At 41.2% G+C, this 15,937-nt stretch overlaps 1 protein-coding gene across 4 annotated transcripts in view; it reads left to right on the forward strand.

Annotated features, from left to right (window-relative positions):
* The first annotated feature begins 818 nt into the window (after positions 1 to 818).
* DIDO1 (death inducer-obliterator 1) overlaps positions 819 to 15,937 on the forward strand; it is a 96,103-nt gene continuing 80,984 nt past the window's right edge. For 2 of the 4 annotated variants that reach the window (XM_037915842.2, XM_037915844.2), the window contains exons 1-6: positions 819 to 942; positions 1,820 to 2,007; positions 2,312 to 2,413; positions 3,309 to 3,451; positions 6,207 to 6,279; positions 7,582 to 8,261. The gene's annotated coding sequence lies outside the window, so the exon portion shown is untranslated. The other 2 variants (XM_043527486.1, XM_037915845.2) reach the window with 2 other exon arrangements.

A 15,937-nucleotide genomic window follows, 5' to 3' on the forward strand; every position in this document is an offset into this window, starting at 1 on the left:
TAGAAGAAATAGATAAATCAGTATTAAAAAAGCCTAAATTTTCATAACAACGTACAGCAAAATCCTCCAGGAAAACTAGGAATTTCACTTTCCCTTATCCCCATGCAAAACAGGTATTTGAGGTTGCATTTACCCATTTTGCACACTCATTTTTTTTGCAGTTGCCCCTGAAAAGCATAACCCCAAAACTCAGTCAAATTGTCATAGTAGTACAACCACTATTTAATCATTTTAAATTTGAGTTATTTCTATTAAAAAAAAGCCTACTGAAAGTTTATAATCAATACAGATTTTTGAACAAGGAGCTACTGTATATATATTATTAATTGTCACAAGCACTTCAAAGTTACCATTGAAGAGCAGTAATAAATACAACCAGTGTGAGATATAAGTAAAAAATAACATAAGCCCTGAGTCTGTAACTCCAGATATAGTGCAACACACATTAACTCTCTACACTTGTCCCTAATCACCTTATTCTTATCTTCTATGGTCCTCTCTGAAGGCATGATCTAAAGTCAATTTAATTCAATGGAAAGATTCCTATTTACTTTAGTGGGCTTTGCATCAGGCTTTTGGAATTAATCAGGAACAATGTAATGTGTAAACGAACCCTTAAAATGGAAACCCAGAAAGTTTCTGGCTCCCAACCAGTAAGTACATTTTAAGCATAGAACTCTATTTCCTACGCCTCTTTTGCTAATAAGATTGAAGAACATCTTTTATCCAAACACGCCCCAACACTTCAAATGATCTGTCTTTGCCAACTCCTCCCTAATAGGTGGAGTTTATCTGGAGACTTCTATATAGGTGGAGAGGATGGGGAGGTCCAGTCCCTATGACCACTTCCTGATTCTCCTATACAGAGAACCACACCTCAAACACAGGGAAAGGAGAGAAGGTTGTAGCACAGTGTAACTGATACCACAACTGCAACTACAGGTAAAAGGAACAAGAGTCACAAAAGCAGCTATAACAGCAGGAAAAATGAAAATTTCTTGATTAAAAAAAAACAAGGAAAAGTTTGACCGGGTGTGTGCAGAGCACCTGTCTACAGTATTGGTTCCTGGTTTTATTCATGGTTTCAGGCAAACAACAAATAGATTATTAATTTTCCCTTCATTGACTTATGTTTGCCAATATAAAAGGAAATTGAGACAAAAGTAGGTGCTGGACTACAGCTATTGCTGCCAGTGACACACTGCTGATCCACCCCACTATTTTGGGTTTGAAAATATAGAATGACATAAAATGAATATATAAATAATCATTTGGGGCACTAGTAATACACATGTTCAGAATTAATGTCTCCCCATATAGTTTTGGTAATGCCTAAAAGTTTCCTGTAGAGTTTAAGCTTTCATGGGGGGCGGGGGGAGTTTCTAGTAACTTTTGTTGCAAAGGAAATGTGTTGAAAGTTACCTGATCAAGTGTCTTTTTAATAAGTTTGCAAACAAAGAATACTTCTGAGAGGTGTTAATTTTCCTATTTGTTTTAATGGGGTGTTAATGCTGAACCCACATGTCTATATTAACTCTCACTTTCTTGGTAGAAATATCTAACTGTTGTATATAAGTTTTAAAGTAAGTTTTAAAGATGCACATAATTTATAAGTCTGTATTAGTCTTGATTTGTTTTTTCTGCATTGTCAACCCTTCTTCCCTCCTAACATCATAGTTTATGAAGAAAATCCTGGATATTTTAAAGGATCAGTGTCTGATTATAGTGACTCAAACTTTATCCTAGTTTCAATGTATTATAAATACATTATTGGATGGCCAGCCAACTAACTCATTTTCCTCTCTCTACCTTATACCAGGTGGAGTAAGTGTTGGATCATTCACTATGTAATGCCTGCTGGTCTGTCTAATTAACTGTGTGCACAGTGGGGCACTCAGACTCCTAGTACTGTGTGATCTGGAGCGCTAGAATTTAGAAGCACCAAGTCATATTGTACACAGGCTTCAAATGTGACGTGGGAAACAGGCCCTTAAATCCTTCATTAAGGTAGGTGCTCTCAATAGGGGAAGAGAGGAGTCTGGAAGTTAGGAAGCTGTGAGGGAAGGGTGTCTGGAAAGCAAATGGGAAACTTTCCCCACTGAATTTCTTTCTCCCCTCCCCAGATGCTAAGCCCCTTCCACTAACTTAGGACAAGTACCCCAGTGATGAACCCCTCATGTTTCCCCCACCCGACCTGCCAACACTTTGCTGAGCTGCATAGAAGTGGCAGCCTCCTAAAATGCCCTTCTGTGGCTTGAGGGCTGGATGAGATTGCTTAGAAACAAGCAGTTTTTAATGGTTATTATTTCAGAGTGACAATATCCTCCCAGCCTGGAAAGCAAGAGATTGGACCAAATAATAGTAGCAACATCTTCCATGTGCCAGTGTCCTGCAGAAACTAGAGAACAGCAAGGTCAGTCATTAATCTTTATTATTTTTTAATTTATATTTGAATTCCCCTCCCCCCCATAAGGGAAGAACAACAACAAAAAAAAAATAATGAAAAGTAAATGAATGGAAAGGGAGGAGAAAGAAAGAAAGGGGGGCACAGAGAGGAAAGGAGGAATGACATATCGGTTTCTGTTCACTAGGAACTAATCAAAGATTTATAGAAAGTCAGACCAAATCTTTTCAAAAATGTTTAAGGTCCCTCTTCTCAGGAATGTTACCAGGTATTTAGCAGCCAGGTCAGCCAATTCACTGTGCCAAGCTTCTATCTCTGGAGGCAGTCTGCTTTTCCATCTCAGCAGCATGACTTGTTTTGGCTACAACTAAGCAGGGCTCTAGAGAACCAAGCTTTCCATGAGTGGGAGAGTTTCCAAGATGATGGGATATATCTCAAAATACATTTCTGGGAAATCTTTATTAACTACAACTTTGTAAAGACTTTTAAAAGTAGGATAAAAGGGACTTCTACACTAGTTATAAAATGTTAGACTCATACAGGATGGCTTGGGAGAATTTTACTTTTTTTTTTTTTTTTTTTTGGTAAATTTGGTGCAGCAGCTGCAGTTAATTTTTAACTTTGTTAATAATTTTTGAAAAACCCTCCTTGGATATTACAATGATGACTGGTATTAAAAAGGTGGAATAGAATCCAGTAGAGCCAAAAACAAAGTGAGAAATCTCTGCAGAAATCCACCAGAATTTGGCTAAAATCTCAGTGAAAGACCAAACATGGGGAAAATTCTGCATAGATTTTCCAAAATTCCCCGTTGGTTGTAAACCATCTACTAAACATTTTGTTTTGCTTACATGAAAAGCATTTAAATAAGTGTTAAGTATTTTGTATCTCTGTGTGAATCAAGAGCTCAAGAGAGGTGGTGAATCAACACCCTTGGAGAATCTAGTGCTACAGAGACATGCCCGCGTGACAGCCCCATCTAGTGTTCGTGAGAGGTGCTGGATTGATTGCTTCTGGAAACAGAGAAGGCCTTTATCCGTAGAACAGGTATAGCATGAGCACAAGCAGCAGCAATGCAAGTTGCCTCATATTTAAAGTGTCTGGATTATCAGAATGAAGAAAGGCACTATCTGTCACTCCCCACTCCAGGGGAAGCTCATTCATGATTTATACTCCCTACCTTTGCCTTCTGAGGTAGTACCATCTTCAGCCTCTTTCTGGTTGCTGAAAATGGCTTTGAAGAGTCCGCTATAGTGCCCCTAGCGGAGAGGAGGAGTGTGCTGGGGTACAGAATGTAAAATTTTTTTCCAACTCTAGGGCTCCAAATTTTAAGGGCCATTGAAAAATGACTGTCTTGAAACAATGTGTATGTTGTTGTAGCCATGTCGGTCCTGGGATATTAGAAAGACGAGGTGGGTAAGATAATATCTTTTACTGGACCAACTTCTGTTTGTGAGAGAGACAAGCTTTCAAGAGCTCTTCAGTCCTGTCTCTTGAAAAAAATGAGTCATCTGATAACTTTACCATTTCCCTACAAATGCACCCAAACCCAGATTTGAAGGTACCATCTTTAAGGGGGATGAGAAGACAGTGAAGGTTCCATGCCTGTTGGGGGTAGTGGTAGTAGTAGTAGAGTAGCAGCGCGCCTAGATGCCAACATCCCATTGTGCTAAACCTTGCACAAAAATAATTAAGGGATGGTTCCTCCTCCCAAGAGTTTACAAGCTAACAAGTGGTTACAACAAACAAAGGAGCACAAGGAAGAAATGAGACAATCCTGATCAGCATAACCAGGGCTATCCAGAGGGGGGGGGCAAATGGAACAATAGGCCCCGGGCCTCCAGGAGAGTTTTCAGGGGCCCTCAGGAGAGTTTTCAGTGGCACTTCGGCGGCAGGGGGGTCCTTCCGCTCTGGGTCTTCGGCGAAGTGCGAAGGACTCCTGCCGCCGAAGACCCCAGGCCCCCTGAATCCTCTGGGCGGCCCTGAGCATAAGCAATGGTCACAATACACCAACTGCCTAACAATTGTTGTTTTTTGTAGGCATCACAGCAGAAGAGAGTTTTAAGGAGGGATATGAAGGAAGACAATGTGGTTTTGTGGATATTTATGGGAAGCTACTTCAGTGCATAAGGGGCAGCATAGGAGAAAGCATGAAGGTGTCTGTTGGAACATATTTTTAAATTGCCAGTCAGTCTTTAAGTCTCTTTGCTAGGACTTCCCAACAGTGTTCTCAATTAAGACAAATTGTGGTGGTGTTTTTTATCATATGAATCTGGGACTGAACGGAGACCAAACTCATTTCATGCAGACCACCAAACAAACAACTGTCAAATGGTTACTTTACTTCACTACCAATCTGGTCCGGAGTCACACTGTAACCTAGAAGAGGTCAGAGGCTCCATGGTCTGTTATCCAGTTTCCTGAGCTAGCCAGCCTACCATGATTTTCAGTTGTGCTGCCAAGCTGATACTAGTGCTGTGTGAAACTCCGCAGTTTAATTTTGTAAGAGTTTGTGGGAACCCTTTTCTTTGGTCATGGACTCGCATGCTATAACTTCTAGGTAAGAAGAAATTAAGTTCAAGCCCCACTCCCATCCAAAACACTCAACCCCCTAAGTCAGCCTAAGTTCATTCATAGAATCATAAGACTGGAAGGGACCTTGAGAAGTCATCTAGTCCAGTCCCCTGCATAATCAGCTTGGGCTCGCTCAAAAAGTTTGTGAGCCTCTACAAACTACTGGACTAGTTTAGAGTTTGTGACAAAACAGAAAAGCAAGCGTTTTTGTGTAGTTTCATAATGAATGTTCTGTAAAACTCTAGCTTACACATAGTTAAATGCCAAAAATTAAAAACAATTTCTCTCATGAAGAAAGATCCTTTAGAACGTGACTGTTGAAAAGGAAATCTATTTGTTTGCTGAGGGATGGTGCAGCAGTGGAAAAGGGAATTTCTGAGATACAAATTGAGCAGTTCTGAAATACAGATGAGATTATAGATTATTCCTAATAGGGTAAATAGGGTAGAAGAATCCCCTTTTTTGGACAACATATCTTGATAATACAGTATTGGAGATGCATCTCCAGTAAAGATGATGGTGGCAACTGATCACAGAAACTAGCTGGGCCAATTTTAGTGGTGGTGCAAGCATGGAATCCTCTAAGCCGAAAGAAGATATAAAGCATGAGGTATTTTTACATATTGGGCATAAATGTAACTTGCATCAGTTTAGCATTTGGGGGGATACAAAATTAATAACTTAATACATGGAGGGAACAATAGAGGGTGCATATAATAAAAAATACAACTGCAAGGACCTGTGTGGAAGATAGTGTGGTGCATGATTTTTTACACTTGTTTGGTAGTTACTTTCCTGGAACAGAGTAGCAGCCGTGTTAGTCTGTATACGCAAAAAGAAAAGGAGTACCTGTGGCACCTTAGAGACTAACAGATGCATCCGATGAAGTGAGCTGTAGCTCACGAAAGCTTATGCTCAAATAAATTTGTTAGTCTCTAAGGTGCCACAAGTACTCCTATTCTTTTTCCTGGAACACATTCACATTTTACTTGCGTGCTGTGTAAATTACTTGTTTTATCTATCCAACAAATGCCACAGTGCTAGCGTTTTCACTACATTCCCTATTATTCTAGAGATTATATCACAGCTGAATTTGGTCTGTTAAAACTTTGAAATATTTTTTTCAAAGAGGTCAAGGTATTCAGTTCACTGGAGCTCTGTAGTTGCAGAACAAAATTAAGGTGGTGGTGTCTACTTTTAATAATAATCATGTTTTGTATTTTTGTAGCACCTTTCATCAAGGGATCTCTGTGCTTTACAACCAATAATGAATTAAGCCTCACTACATCCTTACAAGTGAGGTAAGCATTACTACCCTCCTTTTATGGTTGAAGAAAAAGAGGCAAAGAGGCTGACTTAGCTAATGTCACAAAAGGAAGTTAATAGCACTGGGAATTGGAACCCAGATTATCTAACATCACATTCAATCCAGGGTTTTTACCGCTATACTCTCTCAATCATTTTTATATATTCAGCTTCAAAATATAAATTTATCAGAAATGAATAGTTTTACAGCATTAGTACTAAGCACATTTTTATTTTTACTATATTTTCTGATTATGTTCTTAGTCCTTATATTGCATGAAGTTCCACTGAAATCAATTAAATGAACGGGGCTCTGCGCAAGCACAAAGGTCCACCCCCAAAAGTAGCTTAGAGGATCACTGTTTTACAGAAAACAACTGCAAAAAATAGCACCTGTCTGGTTCTGTAATACATTGTATATTTACATGTGGCAAAGTACTTTTTTTGGAGAAAAATGGTCCTTGAGTGTCTATCAAACTTTAGAGTCATTGACACCAGCTCTCTACCCCCCAAGACAAATCCCAACTAGTCTGGTTTTGCAAACTCTATGATAACAGATTGAGTTTATCAGTATTTAGGGTTTTTTTTACAAAATATGTTAAATAGTAAATTATTTCAAAATAAAACAGAGTTTATTAGGCATCTTCAGTGTAGAGCAGTGGTTCTCAAAGCCGCTTGTTCAGGGAAAGCCCCTGGCAGGCCGGGCTGGTTTGTTTACCTTCTGCGTCCGCAAGTACGGCCAATCGCAGCTCCCATGGGCTCCCCAAAATTTAAATTTGTTAGTCTCTAAGGTGCCAAAAGGACTCCTTGTTGTTTTTGCTGATACAGACTAACATGGCTACCACTCTGAAACCTGAGTAGTGATTAAGTGATACTTCAAGTGCAATTACAGTTACAACAAAATGGAAAGGAGATAACAGTAAGGAAGATTAACATTGTCATTAAATAAACAGATACGAAAAATGTTGTTGGTATGGGCAGCTGGGTCTACCAAAGAGTGCTACTTCCTGATTTGCAATTTTAGTCATCCAACCAAATACAATAAATGCTTTTGAGGGAGGAGGGAATGGGGCCTGTCTTGGGTCTGGACAGTTGTTTCCAGGCAGATGCAGTTTCTCTGCCCTATTAAGTGTAAAATCACCATATGACAAAGCTATGTTTACTCCCCAGGATAAGTCACAGTAAAGATATTTAGTTTTGCTATAGTGCCTTTCAGCCTAGGATCTCAAAACACCTTGCCAACCATGAATTAAACTTCTTTAACTCCTGTGAGGTAAGAATTATCCCCCTTTTTACAGCTGGGAAAACTGAGGCACAGAGAGGTTAATTTGCCCCAAGTCACAGAGGAAGGCGGTGGAAGAGCTAAGAAGAGAACCCAGAAGTCCTGACTCCCACCACTGCATCAGAATAGGGCATGTGCCATAGTGGTGGTGCCAGCTGGTGTTTGCACTTCAGTAGGAAGAGAGGGGTTCCCCTAACTGCCCCCTGTGCATACGTCTCACTTCAGAGGTTACTGCGCTGGCTGTCTCCCCTACGAAACTGGCTGTCTCATCCCCCTTGGCAGCAGACCCCTGCCCTGCCGCCGTGGAGCCCTTTGCCCGCCCCTGCAGGGAGCTACCGACGTGATAGCTCGGCAGAGCGCGCTCCTGCCCCCGGGGAGTGCGCGCGGCACTTCCCCTCCTGCCCCCGAGCAGCGCAGTGCTGCGCAGGCGTCCCCCCTCCTCGCGCTCTATATTTGCCGAACAGTAGTTGCCCGCAACGCCCCAGAAGCCCTCACGGGAGCAGTGTGTAGAACAGAGAGGGGAGCGCCGGCCGGTTGACTCTCTGGGCCACGCCTCGCCGCCATGTCAGTCTCTATGGTAGCTGGGGAGGAGTGGTGCCCCGCGCCTAGCGCTGAGGAGCTGCTGCGAGGAGGAAATGGCGGCTCGACTCGGCTGAGGCGCCCGGCGGCGGCGAGATCTGTCCCCTCCTCCCGACGGTGAGTGAGAGAGGCGGCCTGAGGGGAATCCGGGACACCGGGCACACCGCCCGCACTGAGGCAGGGGGTGAGGAGAACGGGTGGCCGCCGCCTACGGCCTGGGGGCGCTGGGCCTGATTAGAAAATGGAGGAGGGCAGGCCCGGCAGGGCGGCGTCAGGGCCCCCGGAGGGTCAGCGAGCCCTGCTTTCAGGGGTAGTGTCGGCCCGACTCGGTTCTGCGGGCAAGTCGGCGGCCTGGCGCGGTACCAGAGGAGGCCGGCCGCTCGATGCAAGGCCCCTGAGGGAAGCGAAAGGAGCCTCCCTGTAAGCGGTGAGGGCTGTCGGGCCGGAGCGGAGGGGACGTCGCCCTCGCCGGACGGAGCAGGGTGTCGGGGGCGGGTTTCTCCGCTATGGAGGCGAAGTGACCGTTGAGATACAGGAGGATCGACATCATAATCGAGCTGAAGTCAGACCACTTCTCTGTGATGTCACGATCCGTTTGCCCCATTATTTCCCCCCGTCCCCGCATAGCGGATGAGAGGGGGCTCGGGTGGTGTGATGGCTGGGGGCCGGGGACCCGGAGTTGGGAGGTCGTTTGATGGGAGTGATGAAATGGGGGGAGACAGAGTCGTCCTGATGCGGGGGTCCTTTGGTGGGTGGGAATGAAATTCATCCGAGCTCGGGTGCTTTGTGTTTTTTTCCTGGGGGAGTTGGAAGTAAATTCAATCTCTGTTGGTGAGTTCCGTAGAAGAGGTGAATTTCACCTTGTTTTGGTGATTTAGTCTTAAGGTAGAAGCCAAGAAATTGAAACTCTTTTGGCTTCCTATAAAGTATTCAGTAACTTCCCAGCCTCTGCATTTTTCCTTTCTCCCGTTCTAATGGTGCTAGGTGCCATTTTTTGGATGCAATTACCGTTGTGATTACCTGGCACCGTTAAGGATCCTGTGCTACTTTTTGCAAGAATTTCCTTCCTAAATTGCCCCTGTAGATTCAATCCAATTAAAAAATAGCTAGAATAGGTTTCATGCTTCACCCCAGAGTTTGCTGCATTTCAGTGATGGGTGAAGTAATTCTTTTTTTGTAGTCTTTTAGTTTGAACTTGTGAAATGATTTGTGATCCTTTTGAGATGCAAATTGCCATATAAAATATGAAACAATATTTTAATTTTTCCTATAGTTTACATGATCACTTTTAAAACACAGTATAACACCCTGTTTACTTTGCTGTGTGGGTCTGGGATCTGCTTCCCTCTAGGAATTTCAGGAAAAAAATTGACCTATTTTATGTATCACATAAGGGTTTGATGTAATCCATAATTCTTCAGGGCTGTATTTTTCTTGATGGATAAACCTATCTTTCGTTTTTTCTCAGAACCAGTTATTTTTTAAATATTTAAACTTACACAATTCTATTGAATTTAGTGTTCATTTATAGGGCCCTACCAAATTCTCGGTCATGAAAAATGCATCACGGACCATGAAATCTGGGCTTCCAACATGAAATCTGGTCTTTTATCTGTTTTTACCGTATATTATAGAGAGCTGGGTGGCCAGAGAATGGCAGCTGCTGACTGAGGGCCCAGCTCTGAGGCAGCAGCGCAGAAAAAGGGGTGGAAATACCATACCATGCCATCCTTACTTCTGAGCTGGTGGTGGTGGTGGCGGCACTGCCTTCAAAGCTGGGCTCCCAGCCAGCAGCTGCCACCCTCCAGCTGCCCAGCTCTGAAGGCAGTGCCGCCACCAGCAGCAGCGCAAACAGTAAGAGTAGCACTACCACAACCTCCCCTACAAAACATTGTGACTCCCCCACCACTCCTTTTTGAGTCAGCACCCCTACAATTGCAACACTATGAAATTTCAGATTTAAATAGCTGAAATCATTAAATGTATGATTTTTAAAATCCTGTGACCATGAAATTGACCAAAATGAACGTGAATTTGGTAGGACCTTATTCGTTTAGCAGTTGGTCATCAGATGAACATTTTTTTTTTTTAAAGAATGTTTTCATTGTTGCTTATTTCAGTGACAGGTGGTATTTCTGTAAATGGTAATGTAAATTAATTTAGTCTCTAAGTATGTTTTTAGTTTCTAGCAATTTAATTAACCATGCAACCAACTGAATTGTTGGTTGAGGAGAAATAAATGAAATTCAGCTGAAAATGTGAAGTCTTATTTTATTAATTTAAAATTTCACAGTTGCAGGAAATGATGGCGGGGAGGGGGGCCACACAGTCATTTAATGACTGTAGATGTTGAGATTCCAAAAGTTTAAGCTTTATAACATTAAAACACAAATTGTGAACATCACAAGTCAAAATATTAAATGTAAATGTCTTTAAATCAAACTCTAATAGGTTCTCAAGCAGCATTTTTTTACTTTCCCTATCTGTAAATATCAATTATTATCAATGGAAATATTTTTTCCTGGCTTTGTATGTGTATGGTGAAATCTACATTTACTGACATTATTAATAAAAATAGAATCCTTCTGTGCCTAAATATGTATTCTAGATTGTGGTCAATTTTTTTAGCATATTAAAGACTGGAAATGGATAGCTGGCGTTTGGATCTTTCCATAAAAACAAATGTAGTAGTATCTTCCATGCACAAATTACCTTTTTAGAGTTAGCTAGGGGGTTTCAGAAACAGACTGCACTGAAAGTTTAGATCCACTCTACAGGAAGACCAAAGGATTATGTTAACTTTCAGCCTCCTTTGAAGCTGTGTGACTTCAGTCATTTGGGGCGCAATCCTGCAATTTGAAGTGAATGGGATATTTGCTGTTGATTTCTGTGAGAGCAGGATTAGAGTTTTGAATCATTAAAATAGTGTTTAAGGTTTTAAGATACAGTGAGACACTAAACTAGTTAAGTATTGTGTCTAGTTAAACAAACTTGTTTTGGATTATGGAGTTTAAATATTTCAGAATGTATGCAATGAGCTGTAGGTTTTTAAGGTGTTCAGTTAATATGCGAGGTCTGTTGACTAGAATACTACAATTAATAGTTTCTTCATACAGTGTTTTTAATCTTCAAAGTATTTTACGGACAGTTTAGCTGCAGTTGTGTGTTGTATTAGCAGTGTTGTATTTTTTTAAAAAAGTAATGCGAGTAGAACTAACTGATTTCAGAATATTACATAAAACTCTGAATTCCTAAGACCCAACTTTAATTAAATAACCAGGTGATAATGAGAGAGACTTACCCAGAAAAAAAAGTATTAGTCATTTTCAGAAAGTAAATTATATTTGGTTCTTCAACCAAAAAGCAGTCTGTGTTTTTTATGATTGTAAAACTGGATTCTGAACTTGTACTAACTCTTCAGTTCAGCCATGAACTTCAGCTAGGCTAGGTAGATGACTTCCCATTTTTACTGTGGTGCATTCTCACCCTCTTCTCCCCAGTTTTTTCCAGTTGAGCATTATAAGCTATTAGCCCAGCTTCTGCATTTCTCTTATTTTGGGACTTGCCTTCCTTTTGGTTGTCACTACTAGACTTTTTTCCCCCCTTCAAGTTTCCAACTGGTGCAACCAGTGCTGGCAAAACTAATGTAGATAGATCACTGGTGGCCTTTCTTAACTAAGGGTATGTCTATACTAGAGACCTTACAGCAGCGCAGGTGTACCGATGCAGCTGCATTGCTGTAAGATCTCTCGCGTAGCCTCTCTATGCCGACAGGAGAGTGCTGTCCTGTCGACATAATTAAACCACCCCGCAATGAGTGGCGGTAACTGTGTTGGCGGAAGAAGCTCTCCCACCGATGTAGCGCTGTGCACACTACCACTTATGCCGGCAAAACTTATTTCGCTCTGTGTTTTTTCACACCCCTGAGCAACATAAGTTTTGCTGACATAAGTGGTAGTGTAGATATGGCCTATGGCTATGTCTACACTACAGCCTGTGGGCAAAACTTTTGTTGCTTAGGGGGGTGAATATTTCACCCCCCTGCACGACATAAATTACATCGACATAAGCTTTCGTGTACGCAGCTCTATGTCCGCGGGAGAGCTTCTCCTGCTGACACAGCTTATGCCACTGGTGGAGGTGTTTTTTTTTAATGCTGAAAGAAGAGCTCTCTGCTGTTGTCATAAAATGTCTTCACCACACATGCTGCAGTGGTAGAGCTGCATGTACAGATAGACATGGCCTAATACTCCCAATGTTGCTAGGAATGCTGGTAGTAGCAATGGTGGGAAATTTAAAGAAAGGAATTTAGTGTAGACAAGGCCTGTCCCTCTCCCTATATAAGAATATCTGGGTAGCTACTTGAGTGTGCTTTGGAGGGTCTCTACTCTCACAAGTAGAGGCTGTAGTCTAGTACCAAATATGACATGAGGGGTACATATTTTACCTATCCAGGAACTTATGTAAACCCAGTCTCTGTAGTACTTGAATGCTTCACAGACATTAATGACTGTATTCTCATAAATACCATTATGAAATAGGGAAGCACTGTCCGCACTTTACTAATGGTGAACTGTCCAATGCCGCCCAGTAACACTGTGACAAAGCAGGACTTGAATCCAGAAATATAGCCAATATTCTGAGAGACAGATTTTGTTTGTGTACAGGTTATTTCACTCAATTGTGACTCCTAGCAGAGAGGTTAGTTTTTTGTTGTATTCAAATATTTCACTGTTTTCACTATTATATTTTTAAATAGCTAAGCACAGTGTGATGAGTCAAGAATGAAGTTGATAACTTTCATTTTGGACTTCCCTACTTTAGATAGTTTGTTACAAATACTACATTAATGCAGCTTTTTGTTTTTAAATGGTAACATAAAGGTTTAAAAATCAGCATTATTTCCATGCAAAACTTTGATGGGAACAGTATAATTCATATTAGTCTAAGACATTCCTGTAGAGCCAAGTATAATTTTATTAAAGACAGGAGCAAACTAAGTAAGATGTTCCACTTTAGAAACAATTGTAGTAGTGGGTGAAATCCTGGCTCCATTGAAGTCAATGGCCAAACTTCCATTGACTGTAATGAGGTCAGCATTTTCCCTTGTGTCTGTATATTTCATTATAAGATCAGAATAGCATCTCACGCTATAGTGATACTGTGTTGTGGAGATGGTTTTTTGTTTGTTTTTGTAACTGTTTTATATATTTGGAAAGTTTTAACAGGTTTACAAATCCTTGCCATGTATATTTCAGAGACAAAACAATAATTGCAGATTTTGTTTTGAGAAACATTGTACGTTGATATAATCAGAACTCTGTTTACCAGGCCAGGCTGTTGACACATTATAGAGATGTGCTCTGGAGGTTTAAAAATTAAAAATTAGTGTCTTATCAAAATGTTTCACACTAAGCATCCTGCCTGTTTTAAATACTTTAAATACACCTTTTTCTGGTTTCTTATGACAGCTGTGCTCCTGGACCCAGAAATTAAAAGTAGTGTTTAATGCACCTACCCTGAGGCCAGTTAGTTTTCTGGACATACTACAATTCTGCATATGTCAGTACCCAAACTTATCAGTTGGATGGTTATGGCACATGTCAATCTTTGAGCTATTAAGTTTTACGCTAACTATGCTGGCTTACCATTTTAGGACCCATTTCACTCGTTAATGATTTATACTGCCTTCTTTACTGTTTTTTTACAGTGTTGCTTAGTACATGAGTTGTAGGTAGGCAGAATTCAATTATCCAAATGGGAATTTGATCTAAATTCTGGGAATAAAACCCCTACCCTTGTGCAAAAAACGACAAAAACACCCATAGAGTCTTTAATGTCAGGACCACTGATTTGCCCCTATTCTAAAACAACCACTGTGCATTCAGTAGTGTAGTGTCCCCAAATGGCATAATGGAGAATTGGTTAATACTACTTCAAAGGGAAGAGTGCCAAGTTCTGTGAATCAGTATTGCTGAAACTCTTTGTTGACTGGGCACTTGCTGGAAATATATTTGGAACACTGCTAATGAGGAAGTTCAATAGCAGAACTCAACTATAGTGCAGGTAAGTAATTCAGATTTGAAAAATCGTGAACAAACTGTATTGCATAAGCAGTATACAAGCTCTCTTTTGCAGCATACTGGAGAAAGTATGCTAAACACTACAGTATATTAAAGAGACAAAATGGGTGAGGTAATATCTTTTATTGGACCAATTTCTGTTGGTGAAAGAGATAGCATTTTGAGTTTACACAGAGCTCTTCTTGAGGTCTGTAAGTTGTTCCAATAAAAGATATTACCTCACCCATCTTGTGTCTCTAATATTCTGAGACCAGCACGACTACAACAGGACTGCAAACTACAGTATTTTGACGATGTAATATTAATATCCAGTGACGGTTTGATATGAAGCTAGTAAATTATAGTTTTGTTTTACTATTCTTAAGGTCAGGACATGAAAAAGCTACTTGCCTGGGGCAAGTAGGACGTTTTCCTGGACAACTATCATTGACTTTTGCAGATTCAAAGGTTTTACCTAATGGGGAGAAAAATTTCACTTTTTTTCTTCTGTGTAAAGTGATGCAGTACTCTTTTCCAAAGTCTGCAGACAGATTATTCAGGAATGTCTGCTGCTGCTCAGGGTTTTACCAAATAGCAGACCAGTGAAAATTCTCTAGAGTCTTTATTAGTTTTACTTCTGCTGTTCAGAACCCTAGGAGCAGCAGCCAGACTAACGTAAATCAGGTCAGTTTCACCCTTCTGCTGCTTGGGAAATCTATGTGCCTCAGCGGAGGCAGACAGTAGAGCAGCTTTGGTAAAAGGGGTACTAGAATGGTGATAACCCAGTTTACCACAGCCAGGATTACCATTTAGATTGTCAAACAAAATTTAGGTTCTGATTCGGTAATCATTTACTGACAGTAACACTTAACATGAAAAACGCATTTGCTAATTTTATTTCTTTGCTTCTTTTTAATTAGCTTTTCATAAACATATTGTATCTATTAGAATAACATGTTTTTATTGGCAATTGAATCCATTTTTTCTGTTTATAATGATAATTTGTACATTAGTCCTTTCTTACTCACTGAGATTTAGACTGCTTTCCCACTCCTTTTCAGATGTTCATATTGTAAGGCAGGGATTGTCAACCTTTTTCTTTCTGAGCCCTTCTCCTGAGGGGGGCCCCCCCCCCCCCAATCTATAAAGACTCCATGGGCCACCTGTGCCACAACAACTGTTTTTCTCCATATCCAGTAGATTAAAAGCCAGGGCCGGCATTAGGCAGTAGCAGGCAGGGCAGTTGCCCGCGGGCCCGTGAAGTTAAGTTGCACGGGCTTCGGCTTCAGTCCCACACGGCGGGCCTCGGGCTTCAGCTTTCTGCCCTGGGCCCCAGTGAGTCTAATGCTGGCCCTGCTCGCTGGTTTATTTTGGCAGAGCCCCTGAAACCTGCTTGCAGCCACCCAGCGGCCCCGGACCCCTGGTTGAATCATAGAATATCAGGGTTGAAAGGGACCTCAGGAGGTCATCTTGTCCAACCTCCTGCTCAAAGTAGGACCAATCCCCAGTTTTTGGTTCAGATCCCTAAATGGCCCCCTCAAGGATTGAACTCACAACCCTGGGTTTAGCAGGCCAATGCTCAAACCACTGAGTTGAGAACTGCTGAGAACCTACTGAGTTGAGAACTGCTGTTGTGAGGAACATTTGATTGGAGCACATGAGGAAGAAACTTTCAGTTTGTGAGAAAAGCTTTAGAAAGAGCAAAGATGTATTTTATTATAATAAAAACCA

Source organism: Chelonia mydas, chromosome 13, assembly GCF_015237465.2.
Source record: "Chelonia mydas isolate rCheMyd1 chromosome 13, rCheMyd1.pri.v2, whole genome shotgun sequence".
NCBI lineage: Eukaryota > Metazoa > Chordata > Testudines > Cheloniidae > Chelonia > Chelonia mydas.